This window comes from Monodon monoceros, unplaced genomic scaffold (assembly GCF_005190385.1).
Source record: "Monodon monoceros isolate NGI ecotype Baffin Bay Population unplaced genomic scaffold, NGI_Narwhal_1 Super_Scaffold_21, whole genome shotgun sequence".
In the NCBI taxonomy this organism is placed as follows: domain Eukaryota; kingdom Metazoa; phylum Chordata; class Mammalia; order Artiodactyla; family Monodontidae; genus Monodon; species Monodon monoceros.
The window spans coordinates 69727597-69751442 of NW_021703778.1; the positions used below are offsets into that span (position 1 = coordinate 69727597).

General features: G+C 47.7%; 1 protein-coding gene across 1 annotated transcript in view; it reads left to right on the plus strand.

Annotated features, from left to right (window-relative positions):
* Positions 1-23846, plus strand: part of LOC114903841 (translation initiation factor IF-2-like) — a 222226-nt gene that overhangs the window by 89947 nt on the left and 108433 nt on the right. The gene's annotated exons all lie outside the window — the stretch shown is intronic.

The window sequence follows — 23846 nt, forward strand, 5'->3', positions numbered from 1 at the left end:
GTATAAATCCACGTTTATCATATTGGAAGAGAATCCATCACCAGAGACAACAAAGATTTTTTTTTTTTTGCGGTACGCAGGCCTCTCACTGTTGTGGCCTCTGCCGTTGCAGAGCACAGGCTCCGAACGCGCAGGCTCAGCGGCCATGGCTCACAGGCCCAGCCGCTCCGCGGCATGTGGGATCTTCCCGGACCGGGGCACGAACCCGTGTCCCCCGCATCGGCAGGCGGACTCTCAATCACTCTGCCACCAGGGAAGCCCAACAAAGATTTTTAAATTAAAGCATAGGAATGTCTTGTTAAAGAAAATATACGGCAATTAATTGCAAGAGGAAAATATCAGTGTGGAAAAAAAAACCACCAATACATCTAAAATATATTAATTTTTGCTTTTTCACAAAAAGCTAAAATCAGTGCCCAGTAAGCAACAAAAGAGATGAACAGTTTACACAGGAAGTACAGATGGTAAATCAAAACATGAAAAACTACATAACTCTACCAGAAATGACAGAAATGCAAACAAAATCAGCTATGAGGTATCAGCACATGCTTATCAAACTAATCAAAATAAAATAAAATAAAATGGCAAAACCCTGTGTTGGTAGAGCTGTGGGAAACAGGCAAGATAGTATAGAGACGTTTGGGGCAGGGACTGTGGAGCCAGGCTGCTGCAATACCAGCTCCACCACGGGCCACTTCTGAGACCTTCCGTGAGTGACTTAATCTCTCTGGGTCTTGGTTTCCTGATCTGTCAAATGAGGTTTAAATGAGTCAGTAAATATATATATTTGACTAGAGCACAGGCTCTAGGTGCACGGACTTCAGTAGCTGTGGCATGCGGGCTCAGTAGTTGTGGCGCACGGGCTTAGTTGCTCCGTGGCATGTGGGATCTTCCTGGACCAGGGCCTGAACCCGTGTCCCCTACCCTGGCAGGCAGATTCCCAACCACTGCGCCACCTCGTCTGTCAAATGAGGTTGAAATGAGTCGGTAAATATATATATAGTGCTTGGAATAGTACCTGGCACATAGTAAGTACTATATACATGTTAGCTGTTATTTGTAGATGGAGGTGCCTTCCCCCTCATTTTCCCTCAATTGTAGTAGGAAGGGCATGGGCTTTGGGGCCAAAAAGATTATTCATTCAACAGATTTTTACCAAATGCCAGATCCAGGTGCAAATCCCAGTTCCATTAGTGATGTCACCTTGGGAAAATCGCTTCGCAACATTGAATCTCAGTTTCTGTAAAATGAAGTAACAAAATCTGTAAAATGGAGTAACAAAATCTACTGCTTAGTCTGCCTTAGGGGGAATGAGATCGCACAAGAAAGTACCTAGAATGGGGCTTGGAGCGTAGAAGTCCTTAATCTACCTTCGATTCCTCACTTCTCCTACTAGAACTTCAGCCCAGCCCAAGTGCCCAGCCCATATCTGTGGTCATGGAATTTGCTCTCAGCTGCCTGCCAGTTAGACCAGATTAAGATCTTAATCTCACGATGCCACCTACCTCCAAAATATGTGAATCAAAATAACAGTACTGGGTCTTCCCTGGTGGCACAGTGGTTAAGAATCCTCCTGCCAATGCAGGGTACATGGGTTCAATCCCTGATCCAGGAAGATCCCACATGCCACGGAGCGGCTGGGCCCGTGATCCATGGCCGCTGGGCCTGCACGTCTGGAGCCTGTGCTCCGCAACGGGAGAGGCCACAACGATGAGAGGCCCATGTACCGCAAAACAAACAAACAAACAAAAAAACTTACTTGTATGCTGCCAATACAATTGCTTATTTCTGTATTTTCTCTCTCACTCTTGCTTATTTTTTGGTTCCCCTGTTTGCTACTGGGCTTTTTTCCCTGGTGGGTAATCCCAGCCCGTTGCCAAATCATCCCCATGACGTAGGGGCCATAACGACTTCAGATTTCTCCGTCCCCAGGGGTATTTGCATTTTAGGTAGTGGGGAGCAAGAGCTCTTGGGGGCTGAAAGCTGGCACAGAAGGGGCATTCAGTAAATATCTGTGGAATGCAAGAAACGAAACTGAGTTATTTGTAGTGAGGTGGATGGACCTAGAGTCTGTCATACAGAGTGAAGTAAGTCAGAAAGAGAAAAACAAATACCGTATGCTTACACATATATATGGAATCTAAAAAAAAGTGGTTCTGATGAACCTAGGGGCAGGACAGGAATAAAGACGCCGACGTAGCGAATGGACTTGAGGACATGGGGAAGGGGAAGTATAAGATGGGACGAAGTGAGAGAGTGGCATGGACATATATACACTACCAAATGTAAAATCGATAGCTAGTGGGAAGCAGCCGCATAGCACAGGGAGATCAGCTCGGTGCTTTGTGACCACCTAGAGGGGTGGGATAGGGAGGGTGGGAGGGAGACGCAAGAGGGAGGGACTATGGGGACATATGTATACGTATAGCTGATTCACTTTGTTATAAAGCAGAAACTAACACAGCATTGTAAAGCAATTATACTCCAATAAAGAGGTTAAAAAAAAAAAAGAATGAATGGATACATGAAACCTCTGAATGGTGGAATTTCAGCTGTGACGGGAGACAAAGGAGGAGGATGTCTTTAATGGAGAGACAGTGACCAGAATTCCTCAGATTGCCCTAGGTATGTGGAGGGCTGATATTCAAAATATTTAGCAGGTGGAGCAGCATAAGTACTGACCAGGCACCTGGAGACCCCTGCTGGGCTAAGCATAATCTCTTTGCTTGTGGGTAATGGGAGGCCCAGGGGTCCCAAAGGGAAGGGCCTGTGAGAGAGGGGGTCTAGGGGCTCCCAGCAGCTGTTATTCGCCAATAGATATGAAAGTACTTCAGGATTCCAACAACCAGCGCGGCCGTATCACACGCACACAAGGACAGAAGCCAGGCCCAGTTAGGAGGCTGCGTAGGAATCAGGAGACTTATGCCGTCCCCCTCCCTAGGCTCCAATTTCCCATCTATAAAACAAAGAAGTCAGACTTTCTAATCTTTCTGATCCACTCCAGCTCTGGAGGCCTGTGATTTCAAAACCAATTTGTAAAAAAGGCCGTGGTATAGTAGAGAAAACACGTGCTCTGAAGCTGGAAAACCAGTTCAAATCCCAGCTGTTACTGTGTAACCTGGGTCCAAATCAGTTAACTTCTCTGAACCTCCACTTTTCATTAATTCAACAAATACTTACTGAGCACTTTTTATGTGCCACATTGTGAGGACACACCAGTGAACAAGACCTGGTCTTTGCCATCATGGAACTCACTGTCTACTTAAGACTCCTTGGATGCAAGTGACAGAAACTGACTCAAGCCAACTCATACAAAACCAGAATGCATTATAAGGATGTAGGCAAATCTGGGGGCCACAGGGTGGGAAGCACCGCCAACCATTCTATTTGTTTTTTTTGCTGTACGCGGGCCTCTCACTGTTGTGGCCTCTCCCGTTGCGGAGCACAGGCTGCAGACGTGCAGGCCCAGCAGCCATGGCTCACGGGCCCAGCCGCTCCGCGGCATGTGGGATCTTCCCGGACTGGGGCACGAACCCGAGTCCCCTGCATCGGCAGGCGGACTCTCAACCACTGCGCCACCAGGGAAGCCCATCGCCAACCATTCTATTGCCCCCAGCATACCTGCTGTACTGTTCATCCCCCTCCCAGACCTGATTCCTGTGAGCCTCAGTCAGCAGGACATCCAAATTCCAAATCTCAGGAAGGAGAATCTGATCATCCCAGCTTGGGTCACGTGTCCACTCCCAACCTAATCGTCTGTGACCGTGGGGCAGGGCCACTCAGTACAAACATGGCCTCAGGGAGTCGCTCATCTGGATGGAGGAGGGGTCCGAGTTCCAAAGAAAGAAGGGCTTGTGGATCCTGGTATCCACTCCACAGCCTCATAGGTTGGTTGTGAAATTAAATGAGATTCCATGGAAAGTGGCTGGTGCATAGCCTAGGTGTAGATGCAGCACTGTGACACCAGGCTGTGTTCATAGCTGGTGCTTGACTGTGAGGAATTAACTTGTTAATGATAATGTCTTTCATGTCTCTGGCTGCTTTGTGTCCATTTTCTCAGTGACTTTCTCCCTTTGCTTTGATTGTGGGCCCCACCTGGCTGAGCTGACTTGTAAGTTAACTGGGCACACAAGGCACCACGGCTGACCCCACCCAGAGCTCAACACCTGGCCCACACACCTGGTGGGTACCTGATATGCTAAATGAATGAATGAATGAAAGAGTGAATGAGTGAATGTTCTCCCACCCAGCCCTCAGTGCTCCACTGGGGGCAGATGGACGGTTGGGGCAAGGGAGGGTGGTCTTTGGAATTTGTCTTCTTTCCACCCAGGTCTTTGTTGGAGGACCTCTCTTTCCCCCTTTGCTTAGTATCCAAGAACCAGGAGCTCAGCTCCTCTTAAGAATTCTAGGAGGGATCAAGGACTGTGTTCAAGTCCTCCCAGCCAATTCTAATTTGCGGAATAACATTGAGCCACTGACTTCACCTCTCTGGGCCTCAGTTTCCCCAATGGCAAAAGATATGGCTATGGATGCGAGGACTGGCCGAGGTCAGAGATGGGAAGGGGCCTTGACAAGGCCAGGCTACAGCCCTTCCCCACCACCCGCAGGGCCCCTGCTGCCTGGAGGGGGAGATCAGTGAGGCCTTCCGCCCAACTGCTTCGTGCCCTCAGGAGCACCTCTTCTGCTGGCCCACGACCGATGACTTCACCGGCTGTGGCTGAAACCTGAACCCTCTCGCTATGGGCTGAGCAGGAAGTTTCTTCCTGCAGTGGGAGCTTTTGTTCTGCAAGCCTTGATCACTGGGCAGAGGAATTTCCAGGCGGCTGACCTCAGCCCAGACTCTGGCCAGGCCCATTAGACCTGCAGGGGGCCTGTGGGAGGGCTGTGGGCAGGTCAGAAGGTGCAGGGTTTCAGGCACCAGGAGGCGTCTTTCCTTCCTCTTCTTTTGCATCATCCGGCTGTGCCTCGGGTCAGTTCCCCATCGATCACTCAGGGGGAAAGCCCAGGGAAAGCTCATTCACCCTGAAAGTAGATAGAAAGGTGGGTGGAAAGTGGATTCTAATTCTGGTCCAACTACTTACTGCTAGCTGAGTGCCTCGGACTAGGCACCTGACCTCACTGGCACTCAACTTCCTCATCTATAAAATGGGAATAATACTGCCTCAGATCTCCTGGCAGGGGGTATTAAATATAAAGCATTAAAAACTGCCTGGTACCTAGTAAATGCTCAGTAAAGATGAACAACAATTTTTGTTATTATTATCTCTCCAGTGAAGAGGAAATGAGATGCCATGTGGAGGCACCTAGCAGAGGGTTCAGATCAAAAACAGAAGCTCCCTTTGCTAAGAGAGCATCCTTTTCTGCTGCACGAATCTGGCTGTGCATCCCTTCCCAGGGTCACGCGCCTCGACAAAGGTGACTGTGTTAGATTTCACAACAGAAATGTATCGTCTTGCAGTTCTGGAGGCTAGAAGTCTGAAATCCAGGTGTCAGCAGAGTTGGTTCCTACTTAGGACTATGAGGGAAGGGTCTGTCCTGGGCCACTCTGCTCCGTGTGTGGGTGGCTGTCTTTTCCCTGTGTTCTCTTCACCTAGTCTTCTCTCTATGTGTATCTGTGTCCAAATCCCTTTTCATGAGCAGACCAGTCATATCAGACTAGTGGCCACTGCAAAGACCTCATTTTAATGATTACCTCTGTAAAGACCTTCTCTCCAAATAAGGTCACATTCTGAGGTACTGAGGGTTAGGACTTCAGCATATGAATTTGGGGGGGGGTACACAATTCACCCCAAAACAATGACCTAGGGGGAGAAGGTAATGCTTAGCTGAAAGGTGGATTTCATATCTTTCAACACCGGAAGAGATGAGATAATTTGGAGCAGAAAGACCTTCTTGAGGTCTGTCAAAACTTCCCTGGGACATGGCTATCAATTCTAATAGTGTCAAGTCTTAAAAGCATCAGAACCTAGTTGTGGAGCCCATATGATTAAGTTACTTATTTTGTACTCTAAATTTCCTGCTACCCGCCCCCCCCCAAGAAAGCTATGCCATCCTCGCTTCCCTTGGCAACAGAGTTGGGTAGAAGGAGCACTGAATAGGGAGTCGATGGACCTAGATTCTAGTTTAGGTACTTGCTGTGTGACCTTGGGCACGTGACCTCCTCTCTCTGAGCCTCAGTATCTCCTCAATTGTGAAATTGTGTGTCTGTGCATGCAGATACAGGGAGGTAGAAGCAGAGTGGTCAGACTCTGCTACTACTCTAACTGGGGGCACCATGGGGCAAAGCTGGCACATCTTCCTTGAGTGTCAGTTTAACATAGAATGTGATTTTAAAACTCCAAAACACACAATTATATCACGGAGGAGAATGCAAAATTGCATGGATTTTTAAGCATGAGGCTTTAGAAAAACTAGAGAAATGCTAGGCTGCTGTTCTGTACTCCATTTTGACCCCTGATCCCTGGGGTAGGACCTCTTTCCCGTGTGCCAATACGGGTCCTTCACTGGAAAAATTTGAGATGCTTTGGACTAGGTGTTGGCAAAAACGTTTCAGCTTAGACTCCGTGGAGCTTTGGATCTGAACTCCCTCGAGCGCACTGAGAACCCCAGGGCATCTTTCATTCATCACCTAGTTTGAGCCGCCTCTTCACCGTGCACTTGACAGCCAAGCCAGGGTCAGAGGTTTGTGCGAAATCACAAAAGCTGTAGCTGGGAGAAGAGGTGTACCAGCAGTGCGCTTGGTAGCAGAGGAAGTGGAATTAACCTCTGGAGGAAGCAGCCTCTGGCATGTGTGTGGGGAAATATCTCGTCGGGGCTTCCCCCATCTTCCAGTTCCCCTGATAGTCAAGTGGCAGGAATTTGAAAGTGAGAGTCCGCCTTTCCGTCAAGCTTCGCCCTCTCTCCTCTCCTTTACAGTGAAGCTTCTTTTTCAAAAAATTTTTTTATTTTTTAAAATTGAAGTATAGTTGATTTACAATGTTGTGTTAGAATCTGGTATACAGCAAAGTGATTCAGTTATATATATTCTTTTTCAGATTCTTTTCCATTATAGGCTATTACAAGATATTGAATATAGTTCCCTGTGCTATGTATTAGGTCCTTGTTGTTTATCTGTTTTATATACAGTAGTGTGTATCTGTTAATCCCAAACTCCTAAAAATAGAGCTATCATATGACCCAGCAATCCCACTCCTGGGCATATATCCGGAAAAGACGAAAACTCTAATTCAAAAAGATGCATGTGCCCCAATGTTCATAGCAGCAGTATTTACAATAGCCAAGACATGGAAGCAACCTAAATGTCCCTCAACAGATGAGTGGATAAAGAAGATATGGTGTATATACAATGGAATATTATTCAGCCATAAAAAAGAATGAAATAGGGGGCTTCCCTGGTGGCGCAGTGGTTGAGAGTCCACCTGCCGATGCAGGGGACACGGGGTCGTGCCCCGGTCTGGGAAGATCCCACATGCCGTGGAGCGGCTGGGCCCGTGAGCCATGGCCACTGAGCCTGCGCGTCCGGAGCCTGTGCTCCGCAACGGGAGAGGCCACAACAGTGAGAGGCCCGTGTACCGCAATAAATAAATGAATGAATGAATGAATGAATAAATAAATAAATAAATAAATAGAATGAAATAATGCCATTTGCAGCAACATGGATGGACCTAGAGATTATCATACTAAGTGAAATAAGTCAGATGGAGAATGACAAATATCCTATAATATCACTTATATGTGGAATCTAAAAAATGATACAAATGAACTTATTTACAAAACAGAAATCGACTCACAGATATAGAAAACAAACTTAAGGTTACCAAAGGGGAAAGGTACGGAGAAGGGATAAATTAGGGGTTTGGTATTAACAGGTACATCCTACTATATATAAAATAGATGCACACAGTGACGCTTCTTGAAGGGGGGAGTCTGTACTCACCTCCCACTCCCTCCTCCGTCAGCTGTATTCTGGCTTCTGCCCCCAGCGCCCACGTACACTTGTTCTTGATGAGACCGTGAGTGCCTCCTTGTTGCTAATGGCAGTTAGTCCTCTTCCGTCCTCATCTCATGGGCCTCCTGGCAGGACAGTCTGGTTTGGGGGCCACTGCCCACCCTGGGCTTTCCCCCTCCTCTCCGGCTGCTCCTTCTCTATCATCCCTGTAGCTCTTCCTTTCTCGAGCCCTCTTCCTTGTGCACACCCTCCCTATGCCTCCTCACCTGCTGCCGCAGGTCAGTCCTCCACCTCCATCTTTAAACCCTCCAATCTTCATCTCAGGCGCAGAATTCTGCTGGAACTGCTGGCCTGGCCACCTGACTTTCCCCTGGGTGTCCCACGGGGCTTGCACATCAGCAGGGCTCAAATGGAGTCATCGCCTTCCCCTGGACCCCGTCTTTCCACCTGTGTTCCAAATCTCCGAAACCACCTGGGGGGCTACCCATGGTACCTCTCTCCCCTCCTTCCTTCTCTCGTTTTATCTATAGATTAATTGCTTGGCTTCTGTCTCATAATCACACTCATCTCCCTGAGGTCAGGGTTTGTGAATTGCACCTCTCGGCATCCTTCACAGGGCCGGGCACAGTTGGGTACACAGTAAGACCTCAATAAATATGTGTGATTTGATCCTGAAGGGAGGTTAGGCCCAGGTTCTGGAGACCACTTTCTTTCTTCAACATTCTGAGAAGACCCACCAATGAGCATGGAAGGGGGTGATCCAGAGACCTGGAATTTTGTCCTTGTTCTATCACTAATTACCTGTGTGACTCTGGGAGAGACACACCGGTCTCCCAGCCTCAGTCTCCAAACGGTAACCTGGAGGTTGGGGAGTGGATTCCTTTGCAGGGAGGGGAGGCCTAGAGGGGTCCCAGCGTCCTCACAGGGCAGCGTGTGGTGGGAGGAACATGCCAGAAGTAGGGACAAACAATCCTTGCTCTGTGTTGGTCCAGACCAGCCACCAGACTCACCTACCTCACAAGGCAGGAAACAGGCATGCCCCCCATGATCAATTACCCAGAGAAAAACTAGGAGACAGCCCAGGACTCCGGACCAGAAGATAGTGAAGAAACCTAGCCCCTCGTCCACGCTCTCCTGCTGCTCCAGAATTCGGTCACCTGCCCAGGTGAATGTCCCGTGTGGTTAGCCAGCCAGAGCACCCATCTGCACCCCTCCCCTGTGGTACATGAGCAAGAATTGGTGTGTCCAGCTGGCTTGCAAGCTGCACTGGGGGGAGATTGTTTCCCTGAGACCAACTGATCCTAGATGACCTGATAAATGGGATTTTTAAAACTGAAAACCCAAGGACCCTTGTGAGGATCCCCCTGGGAGCCCTGGTGTGAGCAGCCACCTGGAGCGTCCCTCCTAGATGCATCTCAGATTCCACAGCCGGCGCCATCCAGTTCGCTTGGGTAGAGGGGCTTAGCAGTGAACAGCCCTGGCTCTAGACCAGAGGTTCTCAGTAGGGAGGGAAATCTTGCAATGTCTGAAGACACTTAGGGTGGTCATATCTTGGGTGAGGGTGGAAGTGCCACTGACATCTAGGGGCCAGGGTTGCTGCTAAACCTCCTACAATGCACAGGACAGCCCCCTCACCAGAGAATGATCAGAAGTATCTGTGCCAATACGTCAGTAATGCCAGGGTTAAGAAATCTTAAAGTCAGACACTTGGCTTCATCGCCAGCTCTACCTGGAGCAACTTACCTACCTTCCAGCTGCGTTAGTTTCCTCAGCTTTAAAATGGGTATAACAGGGAGCTCCCTGGCAGGCCAGTGATTAGGACTCGGCGCTTTCACTGCCGTGGCCTGGGTTCAATCCCTGGTCAGGGAATTAAGATCCTGCAAGGCTCGAGGTGTGGCCAAATAAATAAATAAATAAAAATAAAATGTGTATAATATCTGTATTTACCCATAGGGTTGTTGTAGAGAATAACTGATCTAACTTATGTAAAGCACTTGGAACCATGCTTGTTGCACGGTAAAACACTCAGGAAAGTTTTATCGTTACTGTTATTATTTGAGGGATGATACAGGCATTAATTGTGCAGCTTTTCAAACCAGCGTGGATGCCAAGACATTCACATATAGTGACATCTGCATCTTGTCATCACATGTGGTGCTGGAATCAGGAAGTCCTATGTCACCATGGGGGCTTGGCCTCTGACAGAGGTGCAGTGCCTCCCTGGGATCAGCTTGTTGATTCTAGGGTTGCTGAGATGTGTCTCTGAGACTTGGAGGGGCAAGGAGCTCGGGCCTTCCACCTGGATGGATTTAGCAGCTCACCTTCCTGGGCTTCCTTCCTTGTCAGCCTCTCCAGACTCAGATCCCAAAGCTGCTGGTCCCCTCCTGGCAGAGCCCTAGGCTGCTCCAACCCAGCTTTTGCTGGGGGACTAGGTATGGGCTCCCTGCCTGCTCTCTGGCTGGCACTCCGGCCTCAGCTCACCCCAGGATTGCTGCTGGGGCCTCAGCTGGCTTTCTGTCCAGCGAGCACAATAGCAAACATTGGGGAATAGTATGTCTCTATTTCACTAGTTTTCAGGTATACCTGACCTATACCTGGAATCTTCGAAACATTCAACCAACAAAGGTAGCACTGGTGGAAGATTGTGAGAATGAAAAGAGATTTCAAAATCTATGAATTATAAATATATCCAGCTTAATTATATATATATATATGTGTATATATATATGTCATTTTGGTGAAGTGTATTGGTTACCAAAATATAATCATCTCTCCCCCCAACCCCCAACATGCTTTAATTATTCAGGAAGAAGTGTTGGTAAGGAGAGAAAGAAGAGAGGAGAATATTTAAAACTCTAGAATTTATATAAAAGGAAAACCAACACTTTCATGGAAAGATTAGCTAGAGTTTTAAGGGAAAAGATCTGTCTTCAAAAGGAAGAGATTAAAATGCGCTATCACTTGGGGAACAACCAGCTTTAAAAAGGATCCCCAGAGGAACCCACTCCTGGGACTCTTGCGGTCGGAGGGTCAGCCAGCATTCTGCTAGCAGGCTGCAGCTCTCAAGTGCTTACCAGTCAACTTCAGCGAGGCAGACAGTCGTGCTCCAAACCTGCTCCTCTGTTGGACACACAGACAAGAGGGTGCTGGGCTTGCCACTTCTGCTGGTCATGAAAGACTGGCTTGTTTCTTGCAAACTGACTGTTCCTCTCTTTAGGAAAATGGGCATTTGAAGAAGATTTTCTCACCCCCACTTGATTCTGATGACAGGCTAAGCGCCCATTTTCTCGCTAGCAAACCATTAGCATGATGCTCTTCAAGATGCAGACATCCGCTACGTGATAAATTGTTGCTCTGTTTTATCAAACTGGAGTTTCAGACTAGCTGTGAGAGAGAAGAGGCTACATTTTCCCTCATGAGATCATGGCTTCGAAGATGCCAAGACCTTGGCCTTAGTGGGGTCAGGATGCTAGAACTGAGGCTGGCTCTTTTGACTCTAGGATATTAGTACTAAAGACCTCTTTATTCATTTACTGCTTCATTCATTCAGAGAATATTTATGGAGTCACTACTATGTGCCCCCAGGCATTATACAGACGCTGGGATTACAGTGGAGAACAAAATAGAAAAAGTCCTGCCCTCATGGAACTAATAGTTTAATGGAGGGAAGAGGCAGAGTGTGTGGGGAAGAAATGATGCCTTTTAGGGAGTTCTTTAAAGGCTTCACTCAGATGCTGATGTTTGAACAAAGGCCTGAGAGGTGAGAGGGTGCTCACAGATACCTGGGCAAAGAGTGCTCCAGGCAAAGCAAACAGACAGTGCAAAGGCCCTGAGGTGCGGGTGGAGGGGCGGTGAAGCCAGATGTGTTTGGAAGACCAGGGATAGAGCAGGGCAGGGTGGAAGATCAGGTCAGTGGGGGGATGGGGCAGATCATGCAGGACCTCCTGGGCCAGTGGGAGCCCTTTGGATTTTTCTCTGAGAGATGGGAAGCCATTGGAAAGTATCAGGCAGAAGCATGACACCACACATTTTATAAACCACTGTTAGCTCATTTCTCAGTTGTATTATTAGCCTCATCCTTAAGGTGAGGAGACTGAGGTTCAGAAAGGTTAAGAGAGTTGCCTACACACACACAGCATGAGCTGCCAGGACTCTAAGTTGGACTCTTCTTCCTTCTAATCCAAGGCTCTTTCCTCTCTCACGTGTAAACCTCTGCTCCTGCCCGAGAGGACTGGGAAAGGGGCGGACAGGGCTGGCTCTTCCTGCGTCTGGATTGCTGGGTGGATCTGGACCTGTTCTACAGCATCATTTGAGAGCAGGTACAGAAAGTGCTCTGGAAACGATCAAGTATTGCACATACGGTGAGCACTATAGTAGCTTAGTAAGAAGCTCCTAACGATTCTTCCTGACCCTAGGTCCCCAGTACCTGTCAGTCTTTCCACTGCGTTGGGCTGAGCACTGCTGGTAGCTGGTATTCATCTAGGAAGGTTCCAGTGCCAGCTCCTGTTTCCCTTTCTCACCCCTCACGTGTGGATCTGCTGGTTTCAACTCCAGGTCCAACCTTGCCGTGGTTCGCAGACCATTCAGCCTGTATAAGGAAGCACCTAACACAGCTGGATATCAGGTCACCCTTCCTATCGGGTGGCCCAGCGCTGTGCCTGGCACACAGAAAGGGCCACATATCCATTAGTCGTCTTGAGCACTGGGCCTTGCCCCTCTGTGTGGCCCACAGCCGCTGGCCTCTGCAGCTGGGTCTGCCCTGCTCATCCAGTGAGGGCCAGGGGCTGACCCCAAGGCTGCCCTGGCTCAAGGCCGCTGGGTCCTGCTTTAAGTAAACAGCCAGCCTCGACACATCCAGGAAACAGGCTTGCGGAAGGAGTGTGAAGGGCACAGCCATAGTTTGGGGTGCTCATCTCCAGTATTGCTTGTTTCCCATCAGGCTTGCAGGGGAGGAGGTGGGGGCAGCAGCTGGCCTAGTGGAGGGAAAGCCCCGTGCACCCTGAAGAGGGCGCCCATCTTTCTTTGTGGGTCAGCTCCTCATAATATTGTCACCAGAAGGGTTTTCTTCCCCGTGTAGATTTCACAGAAAGTAGATGGACTTGTACTGGCAGACACAGAGTGGCCAGAGTTTGGAAGGCCTTCAGTACCGTTAGCTCATACCCTCAAAGCAAAAGACAGGGAGATGCAAAATTAGAAGAAAAGAAAGAAAGAAAGACTGTAAAAGTTAAACAAAACCACCCACATATAACCTGGAAAGAAAAAAAAAGACTCCCATATCATGGCAATCGTGGACAGTTCGGCAGCTGAGCCAGCAGTGACTCATTCCTAGACTCTGGTTGCATAACCCTCCCCAGCCCAGGCAGGAGAATGAAACTAGGAAACGAATGCAGTGACATTTAGTAGCAGAAAGGAAGCCCATACAACATTCGTGCAAAGCTATCCAAAAATAGCGGGCTCCTCCATGCTTGGGTTTGGAAACTATGCATTTCACTTGAAATGCTTGAGTCGTGGCACTCTCATCTAGTTCATTTCACACCCTAATCTAGTTCTTTTCAATTCAGCAAATATTCATTGCAGGGCTACTGTGTGCCGAGCCCCATGTAAAAGGATTTAGGGGTGGGAAATCCAGGGATGCTGGAGACACGATAAGGAAAACGTGGAAGGAAGAATGAATGGGTTTTGGAGCCAGAGAATGATGGAGTCAAACCCCAGCATGGTCCCTTACCAGCTCCAAACCTTGCTTTCCTTGTCTGTGAAGTGGGGATAGCAATGCCCACCTCATTAAATTGAGTGAGGGTTCAATGAGATAAGGTATGTAAGTCCCCAGCACGCTGATGAGCATGTAGTAGAGCTTCACCATATGGCAGCTGCTCCTGCACCCTCTGGAAGAATCCGCAGTGTGTGTGTACACACGTGTGCACTGCAGGACCAAAAGTGCCACTGGAGATGCGTGAAGCCATAAAGGGGCTCAATGAAAGGAGCTCTCAAATCTGGCTGGCATGGTTCAGGGGCTCCAGCAGGGAGGAGGAGGCCTTTGAAATGAGCTTTGACTCATTTCAACCGAGCAGTGGCAGTTTTTTTCCTTCACTGCTCACTGGGTGTCCAGCCTGGTGCCAGGCCCTGAGGATGCAAAGACAAAGGAAACAAATCTATCATCAATTTTGAATAATCATAACAATAAAAATAGAAATAATAATACGGGGAAGCAGTTTGGCATAATAGTTGTGGGCGCTGGCTCTGAAAACAGATTCCCTGTGTACAAATCTCAGCTCTTCTGCTTCTAGTTGTGTGGCTCCAGCAAGTTCTTTCGCCATTCTCTGCCTCAGTTTCCTTTTCTATAAAATGGGGGTACAAATAGCAACTCCCTTATAGCGTTGTTGCAAAAAGTAAATTGAAATAATGCTTGGAAAGTACTTAACATAGTACCCAGTGTATAAGAAGAGGCTGAAAAAGGTAAGCTACCGCCATCTTCATCACTGCTATCTTCATTGCTATCTTTATCACCATCACACAACCCAGAAGAGAGGGCGGTGCAGAGTCATCCAGGAGCAGAGAAGAACTTGGAGAGTCAGGGAATGACAGAGACAGGAAGTGAGTTTTGAAGGACATGTAGGCGTTTGCCAGGAGGATTCTGGAAGGAAGAAGTATTCCAGGCAGGGGGATGATAGGAGAAAAAAGCATGAACGTGCTGGAGATAAATGTTCAGGAAACAGGAAGCAACTTGGGCAGAAAGCCAGGCTGAGAGGATGACCTGAACAGGGTGAGAGAGGGCAGGCGGGAAGGGAGTGAAAATCCTTCCTTTCCTGGCACAGGTCAGGCGGTCCGGAAGCTCGGTGCCTGGATGTGAGCACCGACTCTCTCTTAGAGCCCTTCAGCTTCTTTCCAGATGTCAGACACAGGCTCACTGAGAGGACAGGCGTGGTTACTGTCCCATTTTTATTGAAAATACTGTCCCTGACGTTGCTTAGAGCTCTTTGTATAAGGAAGCCTCAAGATACATTCGTCTTAGAATTCAGCCAGGAAAAGGTATTGATAAAAATGATTTCTAACTTTTATTGGGAGTTTACAATATGGCAGGCTCTGAGTGCTTCACATGTATTAGCTCATTTAATCCTTAGAACAACCATATGAAGTAGGCACTGCTGTTTGTCCTGTTTTATAAGTAGAGGGATGAATCACAAACAAGTTAACTAATTTGCCAAAGCAACACAACTACTAAATGGCAGAGCCAGGGCTTAAGTCCTGGGAGCCAGGCTCCAGAGCATGTGCTCTCATTCCTTTGTAACATGGAAACCTCTTTTCCTTTTCACATTTCTCTTTTCGCCTTGGCTACCAGGAGCCTCAGCTAAGTTTTGTGATAAAGTGTAGTGTCCTCCTTTAGCCCAGATTTTCTGGCATAATTTTTTTTTTTAGCCTTTAAGGCCCTCTAATCTCCAGATCCAAGTGACCTATCCAGGTTTTCTTCCACTATATTCCTCTTTGTAACTTGTGCTCCTTCTACTCTGGACTCCTCACTTTTTCCAGACTTGCTTTGCATTGTCATCCCTCTGTGCCTTTGTTCAGGCCAGTCCTCCTACCTGGGATGACTTTCTTTTTTTTAAATGTGGTATTTTACTTTATTATTATTATTTTAACATCTTTATTGGAGACTTTCTCTTTTTATTTTTACTTTAATGACATGGAAATTTTTTAATTTAGTGAGTGGAAAGAGTAAGTTACAAAAGTGTATGTAGAGAAATACAGTAAGCTCCCATCTTTAGTAAATAACCATCAAAACATATGTATGAAAACAACCCCAGTGAGTTGTGCATTAAAATTACACTATTTATATCTGAATGGTAGAATAACAAATTTTTTTTTTTTTTTTTTTTTATTTTGGCTGCACCGGGTCTAAGTTGCAGCATGCAGGATCTTTAGTCGTGGCATACGGACTCTTAGTTGCGGCATGCATGTGGGATCTAGTTCCATGACAAGGGATCAAACCTGGGCCCCCTGCACTGGGAGCGTGGAGTCTTACCCACTGGACCACCTGGGAAGTCCCTATTTTATTTATGTTTTGATTGACGATCTCTATCATCTGAATGTTCACAGAAAATATGTATCACTAGAGTAAGTTGTGATTTTAAAGAAAATTGTACATTAAGTTTTATTTTTAATTTAAAAAAATCTTAATTAGCATTTCAGCGATTTTTAAGTGTACAGTTCCGTGGCATCAAGCACATTCACGTGGTTGTGCAGCCGTATGGGATGACTTTTTGTTTGTTTGTTTGAGCTTTTAAACATATATATTAAAAGCATTTAAAGCTCACAAGTGGATTTTTAAAAAAATTTACAATGTTGTGTTTAATTTCTGTTGTACAGCGAAGTGACTCAGTTATATATACATATTCTTTTTCATATTCTTTTCTATTATGGTTATTACAAGATATTGAATATAGTTCCCTGTGCTATACAGTAGGACACTGTTGTTTATCCATCCTATATATAATAGTTTGCATCTGCTAGTCCCAAACTCCCAATCCTTCCTCTCCCCTCCCGCTTGGCATCCACAAGTCTGTTCTCTATATCTGTGAGTCTGTTTTTGTTTCATAGATATGTTCATTTATGTTGTATTTTAGATTCCATATATAAGTGATAGCATATGGTACTTGTCTCTCTCTTTCTGACTTACTTCACTTAGTATGATAATCTCTGGGCCCATCCATGTAGCTGCAAATGGCAATATTTCATTCTTTTTTATGGCTAATATTCCATTGTATATATATGCCACATCTTCTTTATCCATTCACCTGTTGATGGACATTTAGGTTGTTTCCACGTCTTGGCTATTGTAAATAGTGCTGCTTTGAACATAGGGGTGCATGTATCTTTTCAAATTATAATTTTGTCTGGGTATATGCCCAGGAGTGGGATTGCTGGATCATATGGCAACTCTATTTTTAGTTTTTTTAAAACCTCCATACTGTTTTCCATAGTGGCTGCACCAATTTATATTCCCAACAGAAGTGTAAGAGGGTTCCCATCTGGGATGACTTTCTAACCTCATTCTCAGCCACACGCACTCTCTCTCCAGGACTAGAGCAATTTTCACCTTCTTTTTAAAGCTTTCCCCATTTCCCCCGACTCTGCCTGCAGAAATGATGGCTTCTTCCTCTCTACTTCCTTGTTGCAGGGACCTCTGTGTGTTCCTCATGTCATTCTGCAGCAGTGGTCAAGTGAACAGGCTCCAGAGTCTTCATATCCTGTATTTGACACCTGCCAGCTGCATAATCTGGGGCAAGTCACTTAACCTATCTGTGCCTCAGTTTCCTCATCTTTAAAAATAGACAGTATTGGGACTTCAGTGGTAAAGAATTCATTCAGTTCAGTGGTAAAGAATCCGCCTTCCAATGCAGGGGACACGGGTTCGATCCTTGGTCAGGGAACTAAGATCCCACATGCCGTGGGGCAACTAAGCCCACGTGCCACAACTACTGAGCTCGCGTGCCTCAACTAAAGAGCCCACGTGCCGCAAACTACAGAGCCCACGCGCTCTGGAACCCACGCACCACAACTACAGAGCCCACACACCCTGGAGCCTCCGCACCACAACTAGAGAAGAGAAAACCCGCATGCTACAACTAGAGAGAAGCCCGCGCACCACAACGAAAGATCCCGCATGCCTCAGTGAAGATCCTGCGTGTGGCAACTAAGACCCGACACAGCCAAAACTAAATAAATAATAAATAAATCTTTAAAAAAAATAAATAAAAATTAAAATAGACATTATTAGTCCCATTTCACAGATGAGGAAATCAAAGCTTATAAAGGTTAAGAAGTTTACCCAAGATCCCAAAGCTGGTAAGCGGTAGAGCGCAGTTAAAGCCATAGAGCACACACACACACTGAGTCTCTGCCTCCGTATAGGTAATAACACCACCATTTATTGATCACTTATTATGTGGCAGGCTCTGTGCTAGGCACTTGATGTGAAAACCCACTGAATCTTTACAACTAGCCCCGTGAGAAAGGTTACTGTTGTCCCATTTTACAGATGCAGAAACTGAGGCCCAGAAAGGTGGAGTTGTTTGCCTAAATCCCTCAGCAGAGCCAGGATTTAGTGACTATAAAGAATGCCTTCTTTTTCACCACACTATGCAAAAACAATTGATTTCTAAAGTATATAACTAAGGACTAAAATGAGGGGTGCAAATTTTATTGATACTAAGGCTTTAAGAGTTCAAAGAAGGGGGTTCAGTGAGGACTCAAGAGTATGAAGAAGCCTTCACAGAATAGGTGAGGCCGCACTGAGCCCTAAAGGCTGGTGGTGGAGGGCCTGTCCTACCTTGGGCCAGTGGTGAGGCTGTGGTCCCTGTAAGCAGTCAGCTCCCAGTTAAGACTAGTGAGGCCAAAATGGGGTCTGGGCCTGGGTCTACTGCCCAGGAGAGGAGGCTGAAGGCCAAGGCCAATACATATATGTATATATATATATTTTTTCTCTTTCAGATTCTTTTCCATTATAGGTTACTACAAGATATTGAGGATAGTTCCCTGTGCTATATAGTAGGTCTTTTGGCATTTACCTATTTTATACTTTGTATTTTAAGCAATGAACTTTACCAAATCTAGAGATGTAGAGAAGCCAAAAAATAGATGAATTCAATGGCATGTGTTGACAGGGTGTTATGGGGACTCTGAGAAGGTAGCTAGTCCAGATTGAGGGGAGACTTTTAGAGGTGTCTTGAAGGATGGAACATCTAAGCTGAAACGAAGGAGGAGTAACAGTCAACCAAGTAGAGAAAGACGAAATGGATTTAGGCAGAGATTAAGAGTTTGGAGTTCAGGAGAGAGGTCTGATTGAAGGGGAGAATTTGGGAGCCCTTGGCATAGATGAAGTTTGAGGCCATGGGCTGGTGAGATGACCTAGGGAATGAGGGCTGTCATTTTACCCATCCTTCCGAAGTGGGGTAACAAGCGAATCTCCCTTATCACTTGTTGTGGGGATAGAATGGGATGATGCAGGGGTGGGAAACATCCGATCTGTAAGCACACCAGGCAGGGAAACAGCAAGCCCCCAGCAGTCAGAAGCAAGAGACCCACCAGACAGTAGCGGGTGTAAAGTGAACATGAGGGGAGCAGGGCCTGGGTTTTGTCTTGACGGGGCTGGGATGTCCAGACCTCCCTCTAGCTGGGTGCTGCCTGGGTCTACCATTAATAATCTATGCCTAGTCTACCCTTTCCAAGGTCCCTGCTGCCCACAGTGACCCTCCCTCTCTGATCCTCCCTGTATCCGTCTGTAATAGCTAAGTATCAGGCGCCAGGCACCTCAGGCTGTCAGGCTAAGCATCTCACATTCATCATCCCTTTTCATCCCCACAATATCTCTTGTGGGAAAGGTTCTCTTGTTACCCCACTTCAGAGAAGAGGGGTAAAGTGCCGACACTCACTCCCTAGGTTACCCCATCCAGCCCATGGCTTTGTATATCATCTATACTGAGGGCTTCCAAATTTCTCTCTCCAATCAGACCTCTCTTCTGAACTCCAGGTTCATACATTCAACTGTCTTCTGAGAAGTCCCATAAAATATGGTCCAAAGTGGAACTCCGGATCTTCACTGCCCCAACCTGTGTCACCCACATCTTCCCCATCTCAGTTGATGGCAACTCCATCCTTCTAGCTGTTTAGGTAGGTAGGTAGGTAAGTAAGTAACTAAGTGAGTGAGTGAATGACTGACTGACTGAATGAATGAATGAATGAATGAATAAATAAATAAATAAACATAAGCATCATCCTTTATTCCTTGGTAGCTCTCAGGCCCCATATGGCTATCAGCTTCCCTCTGCTCACTGTGGGGTGTACCTGTTTTTTTTGTTTGTTTGTTTGGTCGGGTTTTTTTGCAGTACGCGGGCCTCTCACTGCTGTGGCCTCTCCCGTTGCGGAGCACAGGCTCCGGACGCGCAGGCTCAGCGGCCATGGCTTACGGGCCCAGCCGCTCCGCGGCATGTGGGATCTTCCCGGACCGGGGCACGAACCTGTGTCCCCTGCATCGGCAGGCGGGGTCTCAACCACTGCGCCACCAGGGAAGCCCTGTACTTGGTTTTAATGGAGCCATCTATGAGGTCACAGGGGGTGGGGCGACAGTCTTCTGGGAAGCCGGGGAAGGGGTAACTATGAAGGGATGTTTCTCCTCCCTCAGGGCCTCAGAAATCAGTGATTCCCAACGAAGAAGAAAGGCAAAGTTCCTTGCGGGAACCTGGGGCAGCAGAAACCTAATGGAGGGACCCTGGAAAGAGGGAGAACCAGAGAAATCAAGAAATTATAACAAAATAGGGCAAGAAAAGAGCCCAGCTCTGCAGATGTTTTCCATGAAGGGAGTGCATGCTCGGCAGGCCGGTGGGCACACCCATCTACTCTCCACCAGGCATGTGCACCTGGGCCCACCCCGCTGGGTACACCTGCACCCACTTGCGCTGCCCTTGGAGGAGGGGCCCTGCACACCCTGGGGCTTGTGACCCCGGCCTGGCTGGTTGCGGAGCACCCCACCTCCCTGCAGATTCCATGCTTCTGGGGTCTCCCTCTGCAGTGTCAGGACTGGCGTCACAGGTGGCCTTGCTGCATGTGATAAAAGGCCATCTGCTGGCTGGGGACCCTGAGAACCTCTGACTTCTTGGTGGAAGAGGGTGCCTCTCTCTGTCCTTGAGACTCAAAAGAGCAGAGGGCCTGTTTGCTTCTCGCCTGGGTGAAGTACATGCGTGTGGAGCTGGGGGAGACTGCAGCCTGGAAGGAAGCTGAGCCACCTAGATTCCGGTCCCACTGTGTGACCTCACACCAGTTACTCACCATCTCAGATATCCTAACTTTAAAGCAAGCAGTGTTAGATAAAATAATCCCTACCAGTTCCTCCAGGACAGGGCTTGTGTCTTCTTTGTGGTTTCCTGTGGTCCCTGAATTGAGAGGCAGGAGAGTACATTCAGTTTAAGAGTGATTGTCTCTATTGTAATGTGTTCCTGTTGGGGTGTATGTGTGTGTGTTATTTGAACCAGACGTTCTCATTCCATGTGCAAAGTTATAAATGGCCCCCATTGTCCTGCAGCTGGGGACACAGAGCAGAGATTTTACACAGATGCCAAATATCTTAAGGATCTGTTATACTTCAAGCTCAAGGGACCAAAGCACAACCCTCTTGGCCAAAGTCAGGCTCCCCCCAAGTTCTATTTCCCGAAAACTTCCCTGCACCTTTGAGGAGCGGTGATGTCCCAGAGTTATGGATCTGTCCCAACACCCTCATGAGAACGGCTGAGCCTCAAGGTCAAAGATGGAGGGAGTGAAGAGAAGCTGTATGGGAGTCATAGTGGACTAGAGTGTGGTCTGGTTGTAAAGACAGGGTCTGCGTGGTGGCAGGGGCAGTGGGAAGGGATAGGTTTTCAGAGCTTTTGATGGAAGCCATCTGAAAACCAGTGCCCTTTACAGCTGCAGCGGCATCTGGCACTTTTAAGCGCCTCTCCATTGCCAGGCATTGTCCATTATGGAGGTACTGCTGAGCTCACTGCTGCGGGCAAAGGGGGGCTCAACGCAGCTGGAACCTCCAGAGAAGCATACGGAAGGCCTCCCAGATTTGTCTGAAAGTAGAGTTCAGAGAAATAAAATAGCTTGCCCAAGGGCACACGGCTAGTAAGGGAGTCTTGCCCAGCAGGGATTAAAACCCTCTGCTTTCAGAGCCAGTGCTTTCCCCATAATACTTTGCAGAGGCTAGGTAGGGCTCTGACGTGCCAGGGGGCTTGGGGCCCATCACCTAACCTCTCTTTGGAGGTGGTTTAGTTTCTCCTCTGGGCAGAAGCATGATGAAGATATCTGCCTGCTTCCTCACCAGGGATGTGCTGAGGACCCAGGGTGCAGAATCACAGGAGTGTGGGAGGTGCTCTCACAGCATCACAAGGCATGAGCAGGGGGAGGGGGTGGGGGTCGTACTGGGTACAGAGACTGAGGGTGGGATGGGGAGCCCTGCCTGACGGGAGATTCTGGGAGGCCAGGCTGCCCACCTGACTTCCCTCCCCCCTCCCCCAGGCCACGGGTCTCCCCAGGCCCCGTTCCCTCAAATCTGATCACACTGACACCTGGTTTGCATCAAGAAGTCCCTGACTGCTGAGGGGAGCCTCTCATGGAGACTTACCTCTCCCAGTGACGTAGGGCTTTATAGTTTACCAAGTATTTCCCATCACTTTTTATTTTGATCTTGCCACACCTCCCTGAGGTGAGCAGGAAAGGCATTATTATCCCAACTTTACAGCCACATGGAAGGGATCCTGCAGATCGCAGCCCAGACCCCTCCCTTTATAGAGGCAGAAAGTGAGGCCCAGAAAGGAGAAGCCACTTGCCCAAGGCCACACAGGTAATGAACAGCAGAGCAGGGCAAGAAATGAACTCTTCTGGCTCATGGGTGGTGTTCTCCCTAATACATGATTTGACCCAGGGTGTCCAGACCCCTAGGACTTCCCCTGGAAGTTACCATTTAAAACAAATCTCCTTCACAGTGTTTTTCCCCCAATATCTGTCTTTTCCCTTGTGAAAGTCGGGGGAAGATTAGGCAAGAAACAAGATTGTGCCATGATTCTGACCCTGCTTCCTCTGCTGGGTTATGCGAGGGGAGGAGGAGGATGGAGGGGGCCGTGAGGGACGCGGCAGCAGCTGGCCCTCAGTTCCCGTGGTGCCCTGTGGCCACGTGGTCGGGGGTGCGGCTGACCCGTGTCCTTCTCCTTTTTCATGCCCTCCTCTAGCCCCAGCCTGTGGTTATTGATGACCGCACCACTTCTCTGTGGCCGCAAGAACCCTCTTCAGCAAGAATCCACTTAATTACAATCGCAGGGCAGAAAGAGTGTCTCAGACATTTTTTTAATAACTAGCAGCCAGACAGAAGACTGAAACAAATTGAGTTTTATCAACAGATCTGTCCATTACCCAGAAAATTTCATTACCCCATACACCCCCGTGCCCTCACTCCCTGAGCTTTCTGCCTAAGAGCTATTGACTGAAACATATTAGATTTCCGAAGTCTGGCCTGAGAGGAGTAGAAGGGGAAAACCCCAAATAATCAGAAATGCAAGAGATCTTGCTGAAGTTTTACTCCCCCTGATAGATTTGGGAAGGATGCCGGAAAAAAAACAAATTAATTAAGCAAGTAACAGGCTGAGGTCCAGCTTGAAACAAAAGTTTTGTGGATGAGCCATATAAATAAATGTTAAGTGTCTTAAGAGTTAATCAGGGAAAACCGAGCAGAATTTTAACCAGCAACTCAAATGGGGGCTGCTCTAATTCCACGGTGTGCACCAGATCTGGGTAGCAGCTGGGTCATGGTTCCCAGCAAGGAGAGTGTGTCCTTGCTGTCTAACCCAGTTGAGAAATTCCTCTTCCACTTTGTAATTTGAAATCTTTAATAATTCACTCCCTTCCTTCCTCTGCCTCCCACCCCCCAAATTAGCCATATGTGTGAATGGCCTTCATAACCAACTCATCATGTCAATACCATACCAGGGAAATTAACTCGTGTCCTTTGGAGTAAGTAGGGAACCATCTTCAGCCCAGTCTTCCTCCCCAGTATGACCCTGAGCATTCAGTGGCTCCCTGTTGCCTTAAAGAAAAAGCTAATTGGGACCCAAGTTATCTCTCCAGTTTCATCTCCAACAACTCCACATCTTATACCATCAGCCCCAGCCAAACTACCTCGGCTTTGGCCTTGGCTACCTTCCCACCTATTTATTCATATTCTCCCCAAACATATGAGGGAGATAATCAGTCAAAAAGATAATTGGTCTCAATGAAATCCCTTTCCTTCCCCTGAACATAGTGATACTTCCCTGCCATGCCTGCAACGTGATTCTCTGGGGCACTTTTTTGACCATACGTAGTAATAAGAGTGACCAAT